The following is a 12,770-nucleotide window of genomic DNA, read 5'->3' on the forward strand; positions in this document are numbered from 1 at the left end:
TGTTTCTTGTTACTAAAATGAACAACCCAAAATAAATTTTCCAGCTCTTGACGATCGCAGTGATACCATACGTGTATATTATTTGTATGTTATTTGTTTTTACCTGTACTACAGCCCAGAAACAATAGTGCACATTTTTGTTTTTTTTCCTCCTCTGAATGGAGGAGAGAGACAATGTATCACTCTCCCTCTCCCCCCTTGCATGGGGGGGGGCGCAGCTTCAGTAACTGATCACTATGATAGCCAATCAGAGGCTATCACTGCAATCATGTGACCTGGAATCCGGAGTCCTGGGTCCTGATCGTTAGAACGGGACCTGGGCTGTCAGTGACACCCCGGTCTTTGTGCTGGGAGAGCGCTGTGTGGCGTGCTCCCACCATGAAGACGGCTACACAAATCTGTGGCCCCAGGGAAAAAACCCAGTTCTGTGAGGCCGCATATTTGTGTGACGTCGGCGCCAAGGGGTTACGTTTTCCAAATGAACAAAAAAAAAAGGGGAGCAGGGTACCTAGTGATGGGTACACAATACAGCTCAGAGAATCACGGAAAAGCAAGATAAGGTTCACAAATATTGTCATTCCCATCACTGGTACAGCGAAGAAACAGCTGGTGAGCATATCACAGGACAAATGGGTAAACCACCTGTGCTACTCAAAATATACAAACTACACAACTAAACATTAAAAAAAAAATATATATATATATCTATCACCTGACTAAAACTTGAATGTGCTAATGAACAATGAAAAAAATGGTGTTGCACTCCCTAAATCGTATCTAAATACAACCCATAAATATATACACTCCTAGATTGTAAGCTCGAAAAAGCAGGGCCCTTGAACCCCTCGTATACTGTTTTGTTACTGTATTGTCTCATGTACTGTCCCCCACTACTCTGTACAGCGCTGAGCAAACTTTTTGGTGCTATATAAATACTGTATAATAATATACATTAACCAATAATCTTATGCATATAGACATAAATAACGTGATACTTAGATCAAAAAACATCACGTTTAGTTTTCACTTATTTATGTCGTGATGTTTTTTGTCTACACACGTATGTTTATTGATCTCAGTATCACATGTTGTTATTTGTCTATATGCATAAGAATATTGGTTAATGTATATATTTATGAGTTGTATTTGGATACCATTTAGGGAGTGCAACACCATTTTAATTTTTTTTCATTATATCACAGGACAAAGTCCTCATGGGTGCCACATGTAAATGACTAGTCCTGTGTTGCTAATTTTCAGTTGGAAAAGTTCACTTTCAAATTATGGAAAGGAAAGGGCCCTCCTTTTTATTAGTTTGTGTTGCTATATACTGTCATTCTTGGGTGAGCCACATTTCCTGTTATGTCGCTGAGATAGGAAGGAGAATTCTATTGGATAAGATTACTAATTTTGAGTTGGCCAATTTACCTTTTGAGGGAGTAGTCTGCCACAGTTCTGCTAAATGCTCTATTAGACAAATTACCATTTTAGAACACTGAGAATACTTTTTGGACGTTGATGACATCTCTTCAATAGTTATTTTCTAAACTTTGAAAGTGGATAATGGGTTGGTGGGATTGGTTTACATTGTTTTTGCTTTCAGTTTATTCCACAGGACACTGCATTTCTGGCAGACTCAACAGGCCTTTTTTTTGTACTTGGCCTGAAAATTGATACCTCCTATCGTGTCTAAGTTAAACAGCAATATACACTCACCTGCCACTTTATTAGGTCAACCTTGCTAGTACTGGGTTGGATCCCCCTTTTGCCTTCAGAACTGCCTTAATTCTTGGTGGTATAGAATCAACAAGATGTTGGAAACATTCCTCAGAAACTTTGGTCGATGATGACATGATAGCATCACGCAGTTGCTGCAGATTTGTCGGTTGCACATCCATGATGCAAATCTTCTGTTCCACCACATCCCAAAGGTGCTCTATTGGATTTAGGTTTGGTGACTGTGGAGGCCATTGGAATACAGTGAACTCCTTGTTATGTTCAAGAAACCAGTTTGAGATGATTTGATCTTTGCGACATGGTGCATTTTCCTGCTGGAAGTAGCCATCAGAAGATGGGTATACTGTAGTCATAATGGGATGGACATGGTTAGCAACAATACTCTGGCTGTGACATTTAAAGGATGCACAATTTGGTACTAAGGGGCTTAATGTGTGCCAAGAAAATTTCCCCACCCTATTACACCACCACCAGCCTGAACCATTAATACAAGGCAGGATGGATTCATCTTTTCATGTTGTTTACACCAAATTCTGACCCTACCAACTGAATGTTGCTGCTGAAATGCAGACTCAGATCAGACAACTGTTTTTCTAGTCTTCTGTTGTCCAATTTTGTTGAGCTTGTGTGAATTGTAGCCTCTGTTTTCTATTCTTAGTCGACAGCAGTGGCCCATCTGCTTCAAGGTTTGACATGTGCGTTCAGAGATGGTATCCTGCATACCTTATTTGTAACGAGTGGTTATTTGACTTACTGTTACCTTTCTATCATCTTGAACCATTCTCCGACATTGAGATATCAATTCTCAACACAGGGTGGTTACTGTGGGGACATAAACATCGCTCCAAAGTGCCACGTCCTATTCAAGTAGTATTGGAATGGCACTGTGATTGATGGGTGGCTGGTGGTGCTGTGACTGGGGTCCCCACCATGCTGGGCAGGGACCTGGCCACAGTGCTCCTATGGGCATTACTGCTAATTGCAGTGGTGGTCCATAAATGGGGCTAGTTTACTCTATAAACTGAATGCTGTGTAATTATTCTGCCTCCCCCTTGTGTTCCATGTAGAGACCCCGTCATATGCAACACTAGCTTTTTATTAGTCTATATACAGTATCTCACAGAAGTGAGTACACCCCTCACATTTTTGTAATTTTTTTTGTATCTTTTCATGTGACAACACTGGAGAAATTACACTTTGCTACAATGTAAAGTAGTGAGTGTACAGCTTGTATAACAGTGTAAATTTGCTGTCCCCTCAAAATAACTCAACACACAGCCATTAATGTCTAACTGCTGGCAATAACAGTGAGTACACCCCTAAGGGAAAATGTCCAAATTGGGCCCAATTAGCCATTTTCCCTCCCCTGTGTCCTGACTCGTTAGTGTTACAAGGTCTCAGGTGTGAATGGGGAGCAGATGTGTTAAATTTGGTGTTATCATTCTCACATACTGGTCACTGGACCTTCAACATGGCACCTCATGGCAAAGGACTCTGAGAATCTGAAAAAAGAATTGTTGCTCTACATAAAGATGGCTTAGGCTAGAAGAAGATTACCGAGACCCCAAAACTGAGCTGCAGCATGCTGGCCAAGACTATACAGCTGTTTAACAGGACAGGTTCCACTCAGAACAGGCCTCGCCATGGTCGACCAAAGAAGTTGAGTGTACCATAAGCTGCACACTGCATCCCAAATTGGTCTGCATGCCTGTTGTCCCAGAAGGAAGCCTCTTCTAAAGATGATGCACAACAAAGCCTGCAAACAGTTTGCTGAAGACAAGCAGACTAAGGACATGGATTACTGTAACCATGTCCTGTATGACATGGATTACTGGAACCATGTCCTGTGGTCTGATGAGACCAAGATAAACTGATTTGGTTCAGATGGTGTCAAGCATGTGTGGCGGCAACCAGGTGAGGAGTACAAAGACAAGTGTGTCTTGCCTACAGTCAACCATGGTGGTGGGAGTTTCATGGTCAGGCTGCATGAATGCTGCTGGCACTGAGGAGCTACAGTTCATTGAGGGAACCATGAATGCCAACATGTATTTGACATACTAAAGCAGAGCGTGATCCCCGCCAGATACTGGGCCGCAGGGCAGTATTCCAACATAACATTTTCACTTAGGGATGTACTCACTTTTGTTGCCAGCAGTTTAGACTTTAATGGCTGTGTGTTGAGTTATTTTGAGGGGACAGCAATACAAGCTGTACACTCACTACTTTACATTGTAGCAAAGTGTAATTTCTTCAGTGTTGTCACATGAAAAGACAGAATAAAATATTTACAAAAATGTGAGGGGTGCACTCACTTCTGTAAGATACTGTATATGTGTTGTATTCGGACCAGAATTACTGACTCTACTACGTTCCAATAAGTGTGGAGGTTAGTCAGATTTCTACAACTATTGTGGTAGTAACCACTGAGGAGAGCCCCACTACACTGTTTTCAACCATTATACACTTTCTATATGTTAGGTATTGTTGTGGGGTATGCGACTTGCCCCTCCAGCTTTGTGGGGATCCCCTCATCGATTGGCCCCTCATGGTGTGGCCGGATGCTCCTTTCTATTGCCTTCCTGCAGATGCATGTGCTTTAAAGTAATTAGCTGTCCAACTGGTCTGATATACAGTATATACATCTGGCAGTGTATAGACTGTTTTCTTACCAATTTATATCTTTTTATATAGAAGTCTTCCCACAGCTCCTGAAGAAGCGATATCGCGAAAAATGTTGAGCTATCGCATTTACTAATATCAGAGTATCCTCTCTTAAACTCTTGCCGAGTTTTGGTATATTTCTTACTGTGGGATCTACTAGCAGTACATATATCTGCACTGATTATACATTGCTGTATGTTACAGGGTTAGTTCATACTCTGTAATCATTTTATAATTGTATGTATCATTTCATGTCTATGTATGCTTAATAAAGTGATATTCTTTTATGAACGATTGTTGTAGTGCCTATAGAGCCCACAAGTGTTTCTTTCTCCCATTCTCCTCTGACATCAACAAGGCATTTTCATCCACACAACTGCCACTCACTGGATATTCTCTTTTTCAGACCATTCTCTGTAAACCCTAGAGATGTTTGTGCGTGAATATCCCAGTAGACCAGCAGTTTTTTAAATACTTAGATCAGCCTGTCTGGCACCAACAACCATGCCATGTTCAAAGTCACTTAAATCCCCTTTCTTTGCCATTCTGATGTTCGGTTTGAACTTCAGCACGTTGTCTTCACCATGTCTAGATGCCTAAATGCATTGAATTGCTAACATGATTGGCTGATTAGCAATTTGTGTTACCAAGCAATTGAACAGGTGAAGAGGCTGGTAAGTGTATACAAGTTTTGTTCTTGTGTTTAAGTAGACTGTCAAATTATATAAAATTTAGGTTTTTTTTTTGGGGGGGGGGGGGTTGTACACTGAAGATGCTTAGACCGTGGCCAGAAAGGCAGGGTTCTCCTAAAAAAAAAAAAGTTGAATCTATGGTTGGAGAGAGCACTTGACTAAGTTTTCTGTGTTTTTACATTTTTTTTTTTTTTTTGTCTGTTTCCGTTAAAGCTGTGTTTCTCAACTTTTTTTTTTTTTTCTTTCAGTCAAAGCCCCCTTTAAAATTACACACAATCTCAAGGCTCCCCATTCTAAAATGTAAAACATTTAACTGATCGCAACATCCACACATGTAGGACACCCAACATTAGAAGTGATTAAGCCACCTTTCACCCTACTGTGATTTGACAGTTCAAAATTGCATGACAAGTTGCACCCTATTTGTGCTTATGGAACTGTTCAAATCGGTACGACTTCGACTTCTGCGCTATGCATGGCGATTTCATGTGTGACTTGAACTGACATCTGTGCATGATATCGCACTGATCAGCGGCTTTGAAATTGTGCTACTTCAGCTAAAGTAGTATGATTTTAAAGACACATTTGGTGTGAATCAGAGCTTAGCCCTGGTTCACACTACATGTGATTTGCATGTCCTGCGACTTGCAAATCGTATGCCAAGTCACACCCTATTGTCCGCAATTGGAGCAGTCATATCGGTGCAGTTCTGACTTCAAAAGTAGTACATGCACTACTTTTGGTGCGATTTGCATAGATATCTGTATTAGATGTCTTGCAAATCACACCTGAAATCGGCAGGTCCCCCGACTTTGAAATCGTGCGACTTCACTGTATGTCGCCTGATTTCAAAGTTGGGCTTGATGTGAACGTTGGGTTAATCTTCTAAAGCAAATACTGTACACACTGGGTGCTGACTATTATTTCAAGGTTTCTTTTCTCTCTCGGTTTCTCTCCCTCAGTCCGCTAATGTGACCCTAGTACTGAAGGAGAGGAGCAGGGGAGGGATAAACAAGGATGCTGTGCTGGTGCCCAAAGACCTTCTTATCATCCAGTGATGTCGTTAGGTGTTACAATGCCGGTGGCTAGAAGGTTGTAATGGTGCACAAATAAAACCTGTGGCCTTGTGTAACTAGAAGACAGAATTGATCCTCCTGCTGGCTTGTATACAATTTTTGCCAAAGTACCCCTGAAGAAACCTGGAAGCATCCCGACTGAAAAAGGCTGCTCTAAAATCTATTGAGGGATGGTATTGTGCAGAATAGGAATGTCCAAACATAGGGAGAGCCACACCAACACAACACAGGTGAAGCAGCCCAACAAGAAAAAAAAAAAAAGACACAACATGAGTAATAAACAGAATCTACAGAACTTTGTCTGAACTTAGCATCTGTGGAAGCAGATATATTGACCTTGTGAAACTTAGAAAATGTGTAAGCAGAAGACCAGGTCACAGCCCTAAAGGTCAAGTCTATCTTTTGCAAATAAATAAATACACCCACATTTGCAGAAAGAAAAGTGTATCGCAGATGCAATGTACAGGCTCCTGCAGACTCTTCTCTCCAGCTCCTTGTCTGCACCAAGAGATGGTCTGTCCGAGAGCTGGCAGATGTGTCAATGGACTTGGAGTGCAGTAATCACTGCTCTAGTGGTTCCAAAGATAACTACAACTGTGGCAGACGGCACTTGCAATTCTGCTTTATCACAATTTTTATGTATTTTATATTAAAGAAGAACTTTCCAAAAATTAAAAAGGACTAACAGGCAGGAATTTTAATGCAGAAGAGACATGCTATGTCTCTTCTGCATTAAAGTTACTTACCTACATGTCCTCCCCTCGTTGCGGTACTTATTCAGCAATACTTGGTTGGACTGTACTCCCCGATATGCACAGGAGTGACTGTATGTGCCTTAAGGCCCACCATCTCTACCACTGCACATATGTATCTCGTGGTTGGCAAGACTTGAAACCCAATTGCAAAGTCCCTGTTGAAGATGAACTGCTTTAAAATATGTGCAGCTAGAAAGGTCATTGAGGGCTTTAATCATTTGCTGTTTGAGCAATTTCTTAATTTTTTGCCCCTTAAAATAGACTTTTTTTTTTTTGCTTAAACATTACTTAAATCCCCTAAAACATTATATATTTTCTGAAAGCTAAGAACCTGAAAAAAGGCTGGTAGTTTTTTTGCCATACAATATCTTTAGCAACATTTGAAGCCCTGTAAAAGTGATGTGATGGCTCTGCCTTCACCCAGATCAGTTTTCCATGAAGCCCGAGCTGACTGGTTATATCTAAAGCAAGCTTGTGGTCACTATTGCAGCCATGAACTTATTTTATTTAAGACACATCAGTCAAGGGGTCAGAGCTCTTGTTAAGAATATGCAAATACATTACCATGGATAGTCTGCCCATTTCCTAATGAATTGACAGCCCACACATTGGCCTAGGCAATAAAATGTACAGCCTGGAGAATGACCATAATAATGTAAGTGGAAACTAGCATAACATGTCTGGATAATTCCATGAAAAGGCATCAAACCGTACAAAGCAAGTCAGTGTAGTATCATACCATCTGTTTGTTGGTTTACAGCAAGTATATTTTAAGAACACTGAGTCAAAAGAAAAGTGGTAATCTGTTTTTCATGTACTGTTTTCCACTCTTCCACAGACAAGATAATTATTCCGTTTTTGCCTCAAGAAAATAAAAAGCACACATCACATCATTCTATAATTTGGTAAGAAAAATGAATACTTAGCAAGAGTTGGCTAACATAAGTTATTGGTAACATTCAATTTGCCTTGTCAGTACAATTTGAGAGTTGCAGAGAGTGTCATAGCCCTTTCTCTCATGCCACCTCTTTCAATAATTGGGTGCGCTGTCACACACACACACTCTCTCTCTCTCTCCCCTCCCTGTTCTACCTTTTGCTCCTCTCTCCCACACATAGGGGTTTATTTACTAAAGCTGGAGAGTCCAAAATCAGACTCCCTTCTGCATAGAAACCAATCAGCTTCCAGGTTTCATTGCCAAAGCTTCATTGAACAAGCTGAGGTTAGAAGCTGATTGGTTTCTATGCAGAAGGGAGTCTGATTTTTGACTCTCCAGCTTTAGTAAATAAACCCCATACTGTCTGCCCTAACAACCCCCGAAAATCTCCTCCTGCATACTGCCCTCCATTACAACCAACCTCCACACTCCTTACCGGCACTTTCTGCCCACTGTCATACCCTCTGCACTCCTCTCCTACGCATACTCTTTTGCCTTCTGTCTGCCTTTGTAGTCGTCTTCTACACATACTATTCTCCATGATGCCCTCTGCACTCCTCTCCTGCACATACTGTAATCTTTCATACTCTTGGCAACCTCCTCCTGTACATACTGCTCTCTATGATACCCTCTGCCCTCTCCTCTTGCACTAAATGGCTTCCATCTTTGCACTCTCTTCTGCAAATACTGACCACTCTCATAGTCTACATACTCCTCTCCCACACATTCTGGTCTAAATTACACCCTATGCACTCCTCTCCTGCATATACTGGTTTCCATCTTAATCTTCACACTTCTCTCCTGCCCATACTGCCCTCCATCATACCCTTCACACTCCTCTTTTGCATATACTAGTTTCCATCATACCCTTCCCACATGCTCCTCTCCTGCACATACTGCCCTCCATCATACCCTTCACACACGCTCCTCTCCTGCACATACTGCCCCCCATGTTAACCTCAGCACTCATCTCCTGCCCATACTGCCCTCCATCATACCCTTCACACTCCTCTCCTGCCCATACTGCCCTCCATCATACCAATCACACTCCTCTCCTGCCTATACCGCCCTCAATGATACCCTCGGCACTCCTCTCCTGCCCATACTGCCCTCCTTTATACTCTTCTTACACTCCTGTCCTGCACAGAATTCTCTACATGACGCTCTCTGCACTCCTTTCCTGCACATACTGCCTCCGTCATACTCTCAGCACTCTCTCCCATGCATACTCCCTACTGCCCCTGTTGGTGCTCCTGCTCCCCCAAGTGCCTCCATTGCAGGCCGCTTGTGTCCATTGACACACACAGAGTGTGGCTCTGCCCCTCCCCGCACTCCCTGTTCACTGGCAGAGAATGCATTAAGATAAAAAAAACCTTCTGTCTTTAGAACCACTTGCCGACCACAGAAACCTGAATGACGGCTTCACTGCGGTGGCCAGTTCTGGGAGGGCGTCATATGACGTCCTCCCAGAACGCGCTCTCCTGTGCGCCCCCGGCGATCTCTGTGATCACGTGATGTGGTAAAAGACCAATCGCAGTGGCCTTTTACCACGTGATCAGTCGTGTCCAATGACACACTGATCACCGGGAAATGTAATTGCCGGTTATCGGCTGCACTTTCCTCACGCTGTCACAGTGTGAGGAAAGTACTGCCAAGAGCCGGCAGTTGTCAGAGGAGGGATCGGCACCAATCATCAGTGCCCACCTGTGCCACCCACCAGTGCTGCCAGTCAGTGCCCATTATCAGTGCCAGCTCAGCAGTGCCCATCAATGCCGCCTCTCAGTGCTGCCTCATCAATGAACATCAGTGAAGGAGAAAAAGTACCTGTTTGCAAAATTTTAATAGAAACAAAGAAAAACTTTATTTTTTTTTAATTTTTTGCTTTTTTTTTGTTTATAGCGCAAAAAATAAAACACCCAGCAGTGAGTGTCTTGACCTCGCTCCCCGTATTCCCGGAGTCTATGGGAAGCTATTCAAGCAGATAACCTTCTCTGCGCACACAATAATAGACGGTTTTAACTTGTCTGTACTTTATTGGCACGATGCAGATGAATGAAACTATAACAAGAAAGATAACATACAATCACTATACGATAAACATCACAGAAAATAACATTCAATACAGCTAAGATCCTCTTCTGTACAATCCTAAGGGAAAACGGGACATTAATTACCTCCGATGCTGTCAGATGGAAAGAGATAGAGTTTGGTGCTTCTCTCATGTAGAGAATCATGGTTTCCTATAAAGTGGTTCACTTCCTGTACTGTGGGAGGAGCGATGACCTTTACATCACATCCTGGCCTAGCTAAACAACACAGCTCTAAAGTCTAGCCAGTAGGTGGCACAAGAGAACAGACAATCAATCTGCAAACAAACATGACTACAAACAAATGCAAAACAACATAATAATTATACAGGTCAATCTTGATTTAGAAGTCCTCAGAAGAGAATGTATTCTGGGGACAGGACAGCGAGTAAATACCAAAAGAAAGCTCTATTTGTGTGAAAAAAAATTATAAAAGTTTTATATGGGTACAATGTTGCATGACCGCGCAATTGTCATTCAAAGTGTGACAGCGCTGAAAGCTGAAAATTGGCCTGGGCAGGAAGGGGGTACAAGTGCCCGGTAGGCAAGTGGTTAAAGGAGTTCTATATTGAGAGAAGAAAGTTGACAACTAAGGCTACCAACCTATATAATGACAGTCAACAAGAAGCATTTCCAGGAGAGGTCAGCAACGCAGTCCACATACTCAGGGATGCTGTTTGAAACCATGGGGCCCCATATAGCCAAACTGACTGGGCCCCCCCCCCTAAAAGAGCACAGTTTACTATTCTTCAGTTCTGAATGAACACTGTGAATGATCAGTACCGATTATTCATTTAGGAAAGGAAGGGACTGGTAAATGTGACATTAACTGGACCCTTCAGCCACTCTCCATCTTCAAGGATCCTATGTATGTTTGCAGCTGCCGATGGGAAGGAGAGGAAGGAAACCGGCAGCACTGAGGGGGTGGGAACACACAGGAGGGCCAGGACAGCAGGGGGAAACGTATGGTGCACAGGTAGGGTGATGGGTAAGGCGGGGGGTCAATTACTGGAACCTATCCCCTTCCTGGCTCTCTCTGCAGCAGCTGAAGGCCAGCAGGAGGGAGAGGAGAAGAAGCTAGATTTTATCTGCTGTAGGGAGAGCCATACAGGGAATTTGTTCCAATAATAACACCTCCCGCCATGCCAATCACCCTCCCTGGCCACATCCGATTCACCCAGCTTCCTGGGCTTGCACAGGAGGACTGGGGGTACCCCCTCATCCACAGCCAATGCACATACTTCCCTTGGCATTGGCTTTCCTTATCCACTTGCAGACCGCAATACATATATACGTTGTGGTTAGCAAGTGGTTTACCAGGGTTAAGGCTGAAGCTATCAGCCATAACCCTGGTATTTTTTATTCCAGCCAGCAACTGGCTTTCTCAGGAAAGCAGTCCCAGTGGATATTGAGTCACTGGGTCGCTTTCAGAATCTGCAGAAGGAACCCCCACTGTCTTCGGGTGTTTCTCGTGCTTGCCATTCTCACCGGCGGACCCAAAATTAGATGGGTTGTGGAGGTGATTAGAGACCAGATCGTTTCTGATCGCCTCTGAGGTCTTGGAGGACCAGAGCAACTTCATGACATTACTTCTGGTTTCGGTACCTTGTAAACAAGGCCGTTTTTTTTTTTTATCTTCTGCTTTTAAAGATAGAGGAGAAATTTGGGGTCTTATTGACCCCAGATCTCTTCATGAAGAGGACCTGTCATCCCTTATTTCTATTACAAGGGATGTTTACTTTTCTAGCATTAGGAACAAAAGTGCTAAAAAAAAAAAAAAGTGTAAAAATTAAATATAAATAGGAAAAAAAATTTAAAGCACACAGAAGTGAACACATATGTAGGTCACGCCCACATATGTGAAGAGTGTTCAAACCACACATATAAGGTATCGCTGCGAATCGTCAGAGCGAGAGCAATAAATCTAGTGCTAGACCTCCTCTGTAACTCTAAAAAGGTAATCTGTAAAAAATGTTAAAGCATCGCCTACAGATAGGTAGTAAAGTGGATCTAAATGAAGCTACAATTTGACACGGCACCTGCCTAAAGCTGACCATACATATTATTGTCTGACTATACATCTTCATCTCCATTAGATCTACCAGCAACTATGTAGTTTGAGGGACTGGCTGACTGGATACCAATTGATTGTATAGTTCATGTGGGTACTCATACTAAATCATTTTGGTAAATTTGGTCAGATTGTTATGTGTATGGTGAACTTAACATAGATCCTACCCTGTACCCTGGCTGTAACCAGGAAGCAGCATGTCACTGGCCATTTTTTTTTTCTCGTTTTTTTACATTTATTCATTTATTTTTTTACACAGGAGTTGTTAAAGCAAACTAAGTATAGTTTTTCAGCGCTGGAGGTATTAGAAAAGAGCATCTAAAATGTAGGCAGCATTTTTTTAAGTTATGCTAGGTAAATTTGGACCTGCAAAAGGTCTTAATATACTTTACAGGGTATTTCCACTTTTGCGTTCCCATTCATCTTCCCTACATTTTTTAAAAAAAAATATTTCTTACCTTTTTTAGATGTTTCTCGGGAAGTGGTGTCATGGCTAACTGCAATGTTTTTTTTTAACAATGTTATAGTGAGCCTGTCCCAGGTCTGTCCTCATTAACATACAATGCAACAAGCCCAGCCTCCACTATTTTAACCCCTTTTTTTTAGGACAAGTCCAGAGAAATGTTCCCAATGCACACATTCCTAGAATTGGCTGCAAAGTAAATGGGTGTTTTAGCAACCAATGTCTGGAAATTAGAATATACCACAGATTAAGAAATATGTTGCCGGCACACCAAGGTTCTCCAAAATAGTG

General features: G+C 42.2%; 1 long non-coding RNA gene across 1 annotated transcript; it reads right to left on the reverse strand.

Moving 5' to 3' along the window:
• Window positions 1-9,694: 9,694 nt before the first annotated feature.
• LOC149455883 (uncharacterized) lies at window positions 9,695-10,120 on the reverse strand. The gene is made up of 2 exons (XR_016314002.1): window positions 10,033-10,120; window positions 9,695-9,916 (listed from the first exon to the last, which is right to left on the reverse strand). It is a non-coding gene; the product is annotated as an uncharacterized LOC149455883 (long non-coding RNA).
• Window positions 10,121-12,770: the final 2,650 nt, after the last annotated feature.

This window comes from Staurois parvus, unplaced genomic scaffold (assembly GCF_062004578.1).
Source record: "Staurois parvus isolate SC_StPar_1 unplaced genomic scaffold, SC_StPar_1.0 ptg000385l, whole genome shotgun sequence".
Taxonomy (NCBI): Eukaryota; Metazoa; Chordata; class Amphibia; order Anura; family Ranidae; genus Staurois; species Staurois parvus.